Raw genomic sequence first — 12,636 nt, forward strand, 5'->3', positions numbered from 1 at the left:
CACAATTCTATCTTTGCGCTGCAGAAGATTAGAGAAAATCCTGTTGTTTCTTTCCTTCCAAATGGCTTAAATAGTAGCCCCAGGCTTAACTTGCCCATCAAGAATTTTAACTGACTTCCTTCCAATCCAAAGAAATTTCATCAATAAAGGAGTTCTAGTTTTGCCCATTGTAACTCAAGAAACTTTTCCTCAAAATGGTCTTCTAGATATAGTTGTTGTATTCACATCTGAAGAAAATGTGGTTTATATTCTCATCATAATGATTAGATAACACGCATTTAGCATTATTTGTGAGTCCAAGTTTGACAAGTTTGTCTCTAGTCATGAGTCTTTGCTTAATTGCCAACCAGAGGATAATGGCTTGTCTAGGAATGTGTTTTTTGTGACATACAAGGTCAGCCCACTTAACCTCTCTTTTCTTACTCCTGAACTCATTCCAAACCGACTTCATAGAAAACTGACCATTGGACGACGGCAACCATGCAATAGAATCTAAGCCATCTCTAGGATTATTCATCAATGCCCCTTGATCTCTGAAAGTGCATTAGAGTCCGCAGCCGACCATTTCCAAGAGTTAACAGTTGACCATTTCCAAGAGTTGTCATTCACAATCTCCATAACTTTCACCTTCCGATTAGTACCAAAGTCATCAGTGCCCCTTGATTGGTCTTTCTCTATATTTCTCCAAGAGAGGGTCATATGGGTGCTAATTGTCCATCCAAAACAAGGTATTCTTCCCTTTTCCAATTTTATATTTGATTTTGTCTCTCAACTCCTTTTTTATTTTGATTAACTTCCACCACCACAGACTATCATTGGTTGGAGTGATCAATTTGGTCTTAAAAAAAAATGTGCAATTTAAATAAGATTTTCTTATTAAAAAAACTGGTTATTTTGAAATGATTCACTCGAAAATTTTAAAATTTCAAAAGCCACTTTGAACCTTTTTTAAGGTTAAAAGAAACCCAAAAATTTTATTAACACCTCTAGTATTTTTAAAATTACAATTACTCTCAAAGCTTTTGAAAAGGGAAAATAGAAAAAATAAGAGGAAAAGAAAAATAAAAAGAATAAGAGGGAAAGGAGAAAATAGAAAAAAAAAAGAAAAACAATAGAAAAATCTATATAAAATTATTTTCATTTATTTCACGTAACAAAATTCACTAACAGGAGTAGATAACAGGTGAAAATTGGCTTTTTTAAATTTAAAGGGTCAGCATTATCATTTCGACAAACCTTGGGGGAAAATAGTCCTTTGACCTTGTCTTTCGTTCTTTATGGCCGGACAAAAGATAGACAGCCTAAATTTTATGAACTCTCGACAATAATCTTCAAGGGTTAGATGAGATTAACTTTAATTGAATGATTCATAAGACTATTGCCTTGTAAAAATTTACATGACAACATTGCAAAGGTACCTCGAAAACATAAACCCTAAATATATGTTTTAAAATATCATAAAAATGAATATCATGCATCAAAAATTGATTTAATTACAAACTTAACTTCGTCCCGGTTAAAAGACTATATTTACAATTTCCCTAGATGCTTGTGGCTGCTTCAAAAATGTCAGCAATTTAAAGTATGCAAATTATGTTTATAACAACAATGTCCAGAGGTACCTCTAATCAGGAAATGAAGTTTGAGCAGTGATGATCTTCCAAAGAGTTTGAGCTTGTTGATTTTTTCTGGTATAAGATTAGGCAGTGTCACGAGGATGGGTGGCCCAAATTGAACTAAAAGCTCCAAGGCGTTGGAAGTACTCCTAGTGCAAGCAAGCCTCGAGCAACCTGGCAAGTTGTTAGGATACAAGACATCTGCTGTAATGTTTCTTGTACAAAATAATCAGGCTGTTCGGGCAAGAGCTTATAAATTTGGTAACATGTCAAGATGTTCCAAGTAAAAACTAACGTGTATCAAATTGTATGTGTTTTTCTTTCTTCATGGCTTCATGCATGGTAACTGCTTTCTTCATGGCTTCATGCATGGTAACTGCAGCAGTTACTTCTTCATGGGATAACGGTAACTGCTTCATGCAGTTACTTCTTCATGGTGTAATGGTCTGTAACTCCCATGTCATAACTCCACAAGTTGCGTAGCATTCTTGATGGTAGAATGCTTCTTCAGGCTATAAATAGGGTCCCTGGGTGAGCTTTTTCTACACTGAAAACATACACCATTCTATGAGAAAAAGAGATCACCTGGAAGACGAAAGTTTACAACAATTTCCAGAGGATTATTCTGCATCAAATCGTCAAGCAATGGCTGGAGGTTAGTGTTTAATATTCCGCAATTTAGTTTTCGTTTCTATCTTGCATACTCAGTATATATATATGCTTAGATAGAGACCATATACATGATTCTAACATTTGGTATCAGAGCTTTTTTATGCCTCTGCCTTGCTTTGATGTGTTAAACATGCATAATTTTATGAAATCCCGAATTTCTTTAGAGAGAGAAAGTTGGCTGTTGGCATTTTTTGAATAAAATTTTTATTTAGATGAATTCTACATCAAAAACTGAGAATTTTGATATATGGAACGTCAAAATCAGAGTTTTGTAGGCTGATTTAGAGTGCAAAATGTATACGGGTCTGTCGACCCGACTCTTGACCCGGCTAGAGGTCAGGGACGATCTTCAGATGACATGTCGTTTGCTTTTGGTTTCTACAGACGACATGTCATACGCATCACTTCTGTCTCTTTTGTTATGCACTGCCAGCCGACATATCATTTACATTCATCTCCAGCGGATGACATGTCGTTCATATACTTTATTAAAATGTAAAATTTTCCTTCAGTTTCGTGTCTTGAACACAGGCCTCAAGGCACAAGGTTCTGAATGAGACACTTGCCGCTCAGCCAATTTCATTTTCGTTAAAAATTTGGGACATCGTACATTGTTATATGCATTAGGTTTAGTTTTCATGAATAATAACTTTGTGAGGTTCAGTTTGAATATATTTTTGGCCTTAATAAAATATATTTTTTAACATGTAATTACCAAAATTATTATTATTAATTGGATAATTTAAGTTTCATTTATCCAATTTTTAGTGTTTATTAAATAATTTAATATTATTTATATGATTAATTTTATGCATAATTTTGGTTTAATTGAAATTATACTTTAAATAATTTCTTAAGGATTATATGCATAAAATTAGATGTCATGTGATTAGTATAATATTTGATTGATTATAGAGTAGCCACAACATCTTTGATTATATCAAAGTTATATATTAAATATTCTGAGATCACATTTAGTTATATGACATCAGTTGTAATTAATTATGTAAGTATGATAAATTTTATCCCACAGGAATTTTTATTATATTTATGTGATTAATTAGGATGAAATAACAAATTATTTTTCTTAATCTACCCACAGGAATTAAGAAAAGGAATATAATTTGGTAGTTTTATCATACGGTTTATATATTTGTATATAAACCTATTTAAATTAAAAACTTAGCCCACAGGCAGTTTTTATGTTATATGGTTTATATATTTAAAGCATGTTTATACATTGGTAGAACATGATATTAATTTTGATAGGTTCAAATTTAGTGACTTAAGCGTGTATATTAATATTTATTTACAGTTATTCAACCTGTGAATTTCTAATAATGTATGTGATGTTCCTATTTTGAGTGGTGACAATTATAAAATTTGGAAGGAGAGAATTCTTCTTCAATTAGGGTGTATGGACATTGATTATGCTATTAGGAAGGATGAACCACCTACAGCTACAGAAACTAGCACTCAGAATGAAATTGCCCTGTATGAACGTTGGGAGCGATCTAATCGCTTGAGTATGATGTTCATCAGGACACGCATATCTGCTAGTATTCGTGGTTCAATCCCTGAGTGTAATAATGTTAGGCAATTACTGAAGGCTATTGATGAACAGTTTGAGTCTTCAGATAAAGCACTTGTCAGCACTCTAATAACAAAGTTTACATCAATGAAGCTCACTAGTGTTAAAGGTGTGCGTGAGCACATCATGCAAATGAGGGATCTTGCAGCTCAACTTAAGGCTCTTGAGATTGAGATGTCTGAATCTTTCCTGATGCATTTCATTCTAAATTCTCTTCCACAACAATACGAACCTTTTAAAATCTCTTATAACACACATAAGGAAAAATGGTCAATCAATGAACTTCTGACCATGTGTGTTCAAGAGGAAGGAAGGTTGTTGATTGAAAGGAATGAAAGTGCACATATGGTTACACAAGGGAAAAAGACAAAAAACCAAACTAAGTATAAGGGAAAGGATAAAATATTCAATCAGCCCGAATTTAAGAAGGAATCCAAATGTTTTTTCTGTAAAAAGAAAGGACATGTCAAAAAGGATTGCATTAAGTTTAAAGCTTGGCTTGAAAAGAAAGGTAATCCAATCTCACTTGTATGTTATGAATCTAATATGGTTGATGTTAGTCATAACACTTGGTGGATTGATTCTAGTTCTACAATCCATATTTCAAATACCTTGTAGGGCTTTCTAAACCAAAGGAAGCCGATGGCCAGTGAATAAAGCATCTATTCAGGAAATAAGATGCGTTCACATGTGGAAGCGGTCGGAACGTGCAGATTAGTTTTAGATTCTGGTTTTGTTTTGGATTTGGAACGAACCTTTTATATTCCAAGTTTCTCTAGAAACTTGATTTCTATTTCAAGATTTGTACCCTTTGGATTTTCCTTTACATTTAATGAAACTACATTTAGTTTGATTTATAAATCTGCAGTTGTAGGAAATGGTACATTGTCTGATGGTTTGTTCCGAATTCATTTACAAAATAATGTTTCATTTAATTTGATGCATGTTCAAGATAATGTTGGTATTAAAAGAAGTGTTATGAATGAAAATTCCTCTATATTGTGGCATCGGAGATTGGGACATATCTCCATAGAAAGAATTAAAAGGTTAGTGAATAATGAAGTACTAGATACTCTAGATTTTACTGACTTTGATACTTGTGTGGATTGTATAAAGGGAAAACAAACTAACAAGTCAAAGAAAGGTGCCAAGAGGAGTTCAGACATATTAGAAATCATATATACAGATATTTGTTGTCCTGATATGGACATTTATGGTCAAAAATACTTCATCTCATTTATTGATGATTATTCACGATGAGGTATCTCTACATGCTCCATAACAAGAATGAAGCATTAGATGCCTTTAAGGTTTTCAAGGCAGAAGTAGAGAAACAATCTGGAAAACAAATTAAAATCGTGAGATCAGATAGAGGTGGAGAATATTATGGTAAATACACTCATGATGGACAAGCACCTGGTCCATTTGCAAGGTTTCTTGAAGAAAATGGGATTGTTGCCCAATACACTATGCCTGGTTCTCCAGACCAAAATGGTGTAGCAGAAAGAAGAAACCTTGGACATGGTGCGGAGTATGCTTAGCAGCTCCAAACTTCCTAAATCACTGTGGGTAGAAGCTCTCAAAACGACAGTGTATATATTGAACCGAATTCCAACAAAGGCTGTTTCTAAAATACCATTTGAGTTATTTAAAGGTTGGAAACCGAGTTTACGACATATATGCGTTTGGGGATGCCCGTCTGAAGTAAGAGTTTATAATCCACATGAGAAGAAATTAGACCCAAGGACTATAAGTAGTTATTTCATTAGATATGCCGAAAAGTCTAAGGGTTATAGATTTTATTGTCCATCACATAGCACTAGAATAGTGGAATCTCGAAATGCAAAATTTATTGAAAATGACTTAATCAGTGGGAGCGATCAATCTCAGGATTTAATTTTTGAGAAAGATCATTCAGATACTCAACCACCCATTTCGAGTAATAGATTGATTGTTATTTACAACACCCCTCAAGTTCAAATGGATGTTGAACAACCAATCAATGAAGTTCCACAAGTTACTGATAATACTCTAGTAGATCAAACTGTTCAACAACCTTCAGATATTGTTGAACCACCAGTTGTACACTCTACTCCACAAGAGGATAGTGTTACAACATTAAGAAGATCAACTAGAATGAAGAAATCAGCTATTTCTAGTGATTATATAGTGTATTTACAAGAAATTGACCATAAATTAGGAGCCGAAGATGATCCTGTTACGTTTTCACAAGCAATGGATTGCAGTAAATCTATTTTGTGGTACAATGCTATGAAAGATGAGATGGAATCTATGAAGAGTAATGAAGTCTGGGATCTTATCAAGTTACCTAATGGGGCAAAGGCCATTGGGTGTAAATGGGTCTATAAAACAAAGAAAGACTCATTAGGTAACATCGAGAGATATAAAGCAAGACTCGTTGCTAAGGGTTTCACTCAAAAGGAGGGAATCGATTATACGGAGACTTTTTCTCCAGTATCTAAGAAAGATTCTTTCCATATTATAATGGCATTAGTAGCCCATTTTGACTTAGAACTGCATCAAATAGATGTGAAAACGGCATTCCTCAATGGAGATTTAGAGGAAGAGGTATATATGAAACAACCTGAAGGATTCTCCTCTAGTGATGGTGAGCAATTAGTGTGTAAGCTTAGGAAGTCCATATATGGATTGAAACAAGCATCCCGTCAATGGTATTTGAAATTCCATGAGGTTATCTCTTCATTCGATTTTGAAGAGAATATCATGGATCAATGTATATACCAGAAGGTCAGTGGGAGTAAAATTTGTTTCCTTGTTCTATATGTGGATGATATATTACTTGCAACTAATGATAAAGGATTGCTTTATGAGGTGAAACAATTTCTCTCTAAAAACTTTGATATGAAAGATATGGGTGAGGCGTCTTATGTCATTGGCATTAAGATTCATAGGAACAGACCTCAAGGCATACTAGGTCTATCTCAGGAAACCTATATCAACAAAGTTTTAGAGAGATTTCGGATGAAAGATTGTTCACCAAGTGTAACACCAATTGTGAAGGGTGATAAGTTCAATTTGAACCAATGCCCTAAAAATGAACTTGAAAAGGAACAAATGCAGAACATTCCCTATGTTTCAGCTGTTGGAAGCCTTATGTATGCTTAGGTTTGCACAAGACCTGACATTGCATTTACTATTGGGATGTTAGGAAGATATCAGAGTAACCCAAGTATAGACCACTGGAGAGCTGCAAAGAAAGTGATGCGGTACCTTCAAGGGACCAAAGAATACATGCTTATATATAAACGGACTGATAATTTAGAGGTAGTTGGTTACTCCGATTCGGATTTTGCTGGCTGTGTTGATTCAAGAAAATCAACATCTGGATATATTTTCTTGTTTGCCGGCGGAGCCATATCTTGGAGGAGTGCTAAACAGTCATTGATTGCTACATCTACCATGGAGGCTGAGTTCGTTTCTTGTTTTGAGGCTACATCACATGGTGTATGGTTGAAGAGTTTCATATCTAGGCTTAGGATTGTGGATTCTATTTCTAAGCCGACAAAAATTTATTGTGACAATTCAGCTGCTGTTTTCTTGACTAAAAATAATAAAAGTAGTAGTCGAAGTAAACATATCGACATTAAGTATTTAGCCATTAAGGAATGTGTAAAAGAAAATAAAGTGGTCATTAAACACGTCAGCACTGAATTGATGATTGCCGATCCTTTGACAAAAGGCATGCCACCAAAAAGTTTTAAGGATCATGTAGAGCGAATGAGAGTTAGTCTCATGTTGTAATAGTGATGGGAGTTGGTTCCATCATATGATTTGATGTATATACATTTTCTATAATAAAATTATTCAGTTTTTCAATTGATTAAGTTTTCTCATTTTATGTGCACATTTTGGTTGAGAAAATAATCAAATTTGGACCCAGAATAAACATAAGGTTTATTCATTAAGATATAGAGGAATGAATACATCGTGATACATGGAAGATAATACTCGTTCTTAGAGGACTTATGACCATGATTCGTGTATTTTATTTCTTTACTTCAGTATGTGGATTGATGGGTTACAGACCAAGTGGGAGAATGTTAGTTTTTCTTTCTTCATGGCTTCATGCATGGTAACTGCAGCAGTTACTTCTTCATGGGATAATGGTAACTGCTTCATGCAGTTACTTCTTCATGGTGTAATGGTCTGTAACTCCCATGTCATAACTCCACAAGTTGCGTAGCATTCTTGATGGTAGAATGCTTCTTCAGGCTATAAATAGGGTCCCTGGGTGAGCTTTTTCTACACTGAAAACATACACCATTCTATGAGAAAAAGAGATCACCTGGAAGACGAAAGTTTACAACAATTTCCAGTGGATTATTCTGCATCAAATCGTCAAGCAATGGCTGGAGGTTAGTGTTTAATATTCCGCAATTTAGTTTTGGTTTTTATCTTGCATACTCAGTATATATATATGCTTAGATAGAGACCATATACATGATTCTAACAGTATGAACCCAAAATTTAAAGAACCATGTTATGCTAAGATCAGTATATTACTTTCTACCAATCATATCATTTTTGCTAACAGAAACCGATTAGTGGTCTGGTTGCCGATCATGAATTCTTATTCAGAGAAACTATCAACAGTAGAGAATATCCATATTTGACTATGTAGCCATACTTAAGTTTGCAGAAAAGCAAAGCACTGAAGGAAAAATCACCTACGTTTATTAGTACATCACAAAAATGATATTTCCTACAAATCATGACTGCAATAAATCACCAAAATAATGAATTCAACGCCAAGAAGATGGTCTAAAAGGAAAGGGATGAGAAAATAGGTGTGATTTGTCGGGCATCACAGGCATGCAATTGAGCTGCATAGTGCTTAAACAAATGTTAGAAGCAGAAGAAAACTTCAATTTCACAGATAAATGCAAATTCAACTCGCTAGAAAGTTTCTCAACTTAAATTAGATGTGCTGACAAAGAACTAATTAACTGGTCAGAAAACGCATTACAGAAAGATATTGAAAGTTCAGATCGGCAGCAATACCCGGATTCTTACCTAGTTCAAAAAGCTGACTAGAGCTTCCAACTTCTCCATTGCAGTAGGTATCTTTGGGATGCAACCTGCTTCTACCAGTTGACCTGCAGCAACAGTTTCAGCGGGAGTCGACTGCAATTTCTCCATGCCTTGAGTCAGAGCATCTTCCACTTGCTGACATGACTGTCTTAGATAATTAACTTCTATATTTTGTGAATCGATCAAGGTGTCAAGATCACGAACGAAAACCAATTATCAATGTCAGCTTATGAATCAGCGTTACCCTACCTGTGGTGAAAGACCTTGAGGGTCAGGTTATTGAATCAAATCATGTATTCGTAGGTTATGATTACAGTAATATGTTATTCAAATTGCTTACACTCAATTTGAATAGCCAGGGTGGAATAGTTTTCTTTGTTGAACATGCAACTAAGACTGGAAGGATTCTAAGCCAAGTGAAAAAATGTGGAGTGACTTTGTTGTACGCTAAAGATGATGATTTGAGAATAGATGCAAAAATGGATAGAGACAAGAGATTGAATACTATAAATTGCTCTGTTGATGACTGTTTGAGGTGTTGTATAAATTGCTGCTGGAAACATGACAAAATGGATAATTTCTGCCATCATTCAAAATTTTAGATAGATGGTCCCCTCATTTAGAAATATGCAAGCAATGGATGAGAGAAGAACAGTAAGTTGGATTGAATTAAATGTCCAAAAGTTTAAAAAAAAAAACATATATATTTTATCAAGCTCAAGTTTTTCATGGTTCTTATGACCTCAACACATATACTACTACCGACTAAGCATCTTTGACTTCTCACCTGTGCACGGTAACCTTAGCAGAGGAAGCAGACCGAGAGCCAGAGAGGGTTGGGTAATTTGTTTCTGCAATATGCAAAGCTGGGAAGAAGAATAGCAAATGTATTGAGGGATTGAGCTAGCAAAAATTACTTATCTGCCCCTCATGCTTAAATGACAAAAACACCCTTACTAACTTTGCCAAATTACCATTATACCCTCGGTTCAAGTTTAAGCCACAAGTACAAAATAACAGTTTGTATATGTAGTATCACTATAAAAGAATAAACCCACTGAAAAATCAATTTTAATACAAAACAGAAATTGGTTGGCGAATCAAAGATTAAAAACTCTAGAGTTGAAACTAAAGACTTGTGTAAGGGTTGTTGTGTTGGGAAGCATTTACGTAGTTAAAAAAAATTATAACACAATGAAATAGTAAACAAAATTTTAACATTAACGATATTCACCCGTAAACATAAACCAAGATAAAAAAATGAGGCTACAATATGTATTCAAAGGTAAAGAAGGTGTGTGGAATAAACTTACATTTGGCAGCTCTTTCTCTTTGAAGTGAATTTGAGAAGACGTTTGTTATTTGACTAAGAGCAAGATAGCACCAAAGTTATCTATACGGAACAGTCTGGACTAATTAGAGGGAAAAATGAGACTTGTGTTTCTTGAACACATTGGATGAGTAAGTATTTTCACCGAGCTTCGATATATGTTAACAATTCACCAAAAACTTAGTCCATGTGGCGTAAAGGTGTGTCTATTTATACACAATAAAATGGTCTTTTCAAATGATAGAACACTTATTTCAACAATAGTATAGTTATATCAGTTATACAACAATTGAATAGCAAACGACCATTTCAGATGGTGTAATGCATATTTCTAGTGTCACAAGTTGTTCACATTTATGGAGTGTTTGGTTGAAGTATTAAAAGATTTATTTGTTAATCTATATTTTATTATTTATATTATTTTACTTTATTTGTCAAAAAATAAAAAATTTTAGTAATTTTTATTACTAATGGTGATGTTGTATATAATATAAGGAGTAATACCATAGTCACCTTAATTATTAAATGATTATCAAAATAATTTTGATATTATTATAATAATATTCTTGCTTATTAATTTTTTAGTACACAAATATCCTCATTTTTAATTAATATAACAACAAATATGAAAAATATCTTAGATTAATTATACCAAAGATTATTTAAGTAAAATAATTTTTTTATTACCTCAAATTAAATACAATAATTATTTAAACCTATTAAATTTCAAATACATGCTTTACTACTCAACAAAGTAAGCACTTAACCAAAGAGTTACATTATTGGGAAGAAGATCATCACCAAATCGACATCTTAATATAGATGTTGAAGAAATATGGAAACAAGCACAATTCCAATGATTTACCTTCATATAAGTGGTTTATTTTTTATGATAGCTCGTCAAACTATTAGAAAGGATGGACATGCACGTGTGGAGCAAAAAGAAGGATGGAAAGACAATTCAGGAATCTCATGTCGACCTAAAGGTTATTGAATAATTTGATTGAAAGCTCTTTCAATATGCATAAAAGTTCATCTCTATAAATTTATATTCAACGGTGTCAGTTTAGCAGATTAACAATTTTGAATTCTTTCAGGTGGGCAGCGCTAAGATATTGGAGTGCTTGTGTATAACAGATGATTGATGGGTGAGAATATAGTCTTAAAGATTCTTGGGGTTTATCCAGATTTTGTTCAGAAGTGCTTTGATTTCCTTTTACCGTTTTTTTCTTTTTAAATCTGATTTGTTCCCTACACCGTTACCCTATTCACGGTTTTTTATTAGGGTACTGGGAGTGCTCTGCAGGATTTAATTTGTTGTGTCCTTTTTTGAAATTTTACCAAGTCTTACTCTTATTTGTAAGAATTAAATCATGTAAGGGTCCTTTGGATTTCTTTAAAATTTGTAACGGGCTGTTGAAACTAACACCTACCGTTAGCTCTATTGTACATAAACGGGCAAAAAGTCTTGTACTATTATCTGGAACCTCTCTCTCTCCTCTTCCTTTTCTTGGTATGTAGATTTAGGGTTTCCGCCAAGTTTTCTTGTTTTTCTTTGAAGTTTCGTTTCTTGAGTTGAGTCTTGGCACTTTTCAGCTATTTTTATTGATTTGGAATTACATTTTGAAGGAAACTACATTTTTTCTGTTTTGACTACCACCTAATTGAACACTTGCTCCAGAGGACCTTAAGACATAGCTCTTTTTCACTACCGAGATGACAAGGTTAGCTCATATCTTCCAACTTTTGTGCATCGTCAGTTCGTCTGTTGTCATCTAAATCTGCTTCTTTATTCCATGCCCGTCTTCAATTCTCATTGTCACATTATTTCTGAAAATATCAGAAATATTGCAAAGGCAGCAAGAAGACTAACAGCTCAATCTTCCCAAGAAACTGGAAAAACTATATCCATTTTGGATATCAGGTACGGTTTCTTATAACTCTATTTTATTTACAAGTAATCAGTTCATTAGTTTGCTTTGTTTTGTTAAAATCTGTGCTTTCTGGAGATGGAATGCCAGGTTACAAATCTGTGTTTAAAAATCAGCCTTCTTCCAAGAGACTAAGAATGATTTCCTCCCTCATCCTGGCACACCTAGTAGCCCTTGTGAATTGCCGTAGTTGATGAGGTCTATGGAACAATTTTCAGAGTTGAGGCATGATAAGTATCATTGCTACCAAATGTTTATTAACAGATGAAATTAATTGAGCATGCTAGAGAAATTAATTTTACAAGTTTGCATTTGAATTTTTATGGGTGTACTTGAAAAATGACTCCACATAAAACTCTGTACCAAATTTCATATCTTTCTTCGGAAATCTCTCAACGAAGTGATCGGTACACACGCTGCGCG

The 12,636-nt window shown here is 33.9% G+C and overlaps 2 long non-coding RNA genes across 2 annotated transcripts; one reads left to right on the top strand and one right to left on the bottom strand.

The window, feature by feature from the left end:
- Positions 1–744: 744 nt before the first annotated feature.
- Positions 745–1,759, bottom strand: LOC123199259. Its single transcript, XR_006498298.1, has 2 exons — positions 1,623–1,759; positions 745–838 (listed from the first exon to the last, which is right to left on the bottom strand). It is a non-coding gene; the product is annotated as an uncharacterized LOC123199259 (long non-coding RNA).
- A 10,005-nt stretch (positions 1,760–11,764) lies between these two features.
- LOC123199256 lies at positions 11,765–12,318 on the top strand. The gene is made up of 3 exons (XR_006498295.1): positions 11,765–12,006; positions 12,126–12,206; positions 12,292–12,318. It is a non-coding gene; the product is annotated as an uncharacterized LOC123199256 (long non-coding RNA).
- Positions 12,319–12,636: the final 318 nt, after the last annotated feature.

This window comes from Mangifera indica, chromosome 16 (genome assembly GCF_011075055.1).
Source record: "Mangifera indica cultivar Alphonso chromosome 16, CATAS_Mindica_2.1, whole genome shotgun sequence".
Lineage (NCBI taxonomy): Eukaryota > Viridiplantae > Streptophyta > Magnoliopsida > Sapindales > Anacardiaceae > Mangifera > Mangifera indica.